The 1,266-nt window shown below is 46.6% G+C and overlaps 1 pseudogene; it reads left to right on the forward strand.

Moving 5' to 3' along the window:
• The first annotated feature begins 425 nt into the window (after positions 1 to 425).
• LOC149161229 (protein DMP6 pseudogene) lies at positions 426 to 819 on the forward strand (annotated as a pseudogene).
• The last annotated feature ends 447 nt before the right edge of the window (positions 820 to 1,266 follow it).

The raw sequence follows: 1,266 nt of genomic DNA on the forward strand, positions 1-1,266 counted from the left end.
CTTCAGATCTGGCGTGAGTATTAACAGCTGCCTTAAACCGCTCCAAAATGGCATGTCTGCACGCATCTTTCACAGCTGAAATACTGAAACTCAAATCCTCAAATATGATGACATCTGGACGAGATGAATAACTGAAGCGCACGTTTCGTAATTCAAGGTTTCCCTCTATGCTCTCTAGTCTGCTTCCTTTACCAGAGCTTGACTTTCCAGAAGAGTCTCGATTTATCATCTCAAAAATAGAATAAGCAGCACCTTGAGCTCGTCCCAATGCACTTATATCTGGCGCTGCTTGTCCAAGAGACAGTCTACTGGTGACAACATTGAGCATCGTGGTGAATGCTTCCCCGCCATCTATTACCCTTTCGTACTCGACCCAACTTGTGTACCAGAGCAGCAACGCCCAGGACAAGAACAACAGGCAGTGCATGGATCCCAGTCCCAGACCTTTGGCTAATCCACTCTTTCTTCCCACTACCACCGTTCTTGCTTTCCAAATTCTGTCACCGATTTTCACCAACGGAGGCCACTGCTACAGCTTCAACAAATACTCGACCGACCTTCTCTTGGGCGTCTGCGCGTTTTCTTGTTTCATTGATTCGTTCACCCAGTTACAAGGCAAACGACGGGACGTTATACTACGGAATCGCCACCAGAACCGAGATGTGGACGAACACCCCAGAGATCAACAGGACGGTGGATCTATCTTCCTACAAACTCACGTTCCTTGATCTCGTGCCCGCGGTGCTAGCGGTTCTGGTGTTTTCATCAGTCGCCCTCATGGATCCCAACGTTGTAGGCTGTTACTACGCGGATGCCTGAGAGGACCAGCCGCCCTGCCATCTGCCTTCCGATTCCCCTTTCATGAAGCGTTAAGGTCTCCTTTTTTAATGGTAACCGCCTCCCTTATTCCCCCTCATCAAGAATCAGTTCCCGAGTTTTTAATGGAGCATTCCCTAGATGCGAAGTAATGCCTCTCATATCAAGAAACAGTTCCGCAGTTTAAGGATCAGTTCCGAAACTGACCAACCATTCAAAACTGTTAGTTATGAGGAGTTACGCGAGGGATATGACAAGAATCTATCTGATAGACAGAATCATTGGCCACTAGTCCCTAGCTCTGAATATGGAAATATGACAGGGGAACAAGAATTTTGAATAGAGGATGTGGAAACAGAGGGTGGCAAAGAAAATCGTGAAGAATAATTAGATAACGTGTCAAATCAAAAGACACAGAAAAGGCAGAAGGTGAAACTTCAAGGGGAATTC

Source organism: Pinus tabuliformis, chromosome 5_2 (genome assembly GCF_031772625.1).
Source record: "Pinus tabuliformis cultivar Carrire ecotype Pingquan chromosome 5_2, CPIR1, whole genome shotgun sequence".
In the NCBI taxonomy this organism is placed as follows: Eukaryota; Viridiplantae; Streptophyta; class Pinopsida; order Pinales; family Pinaceae; genus Pinus; species Pinus tabuliformis.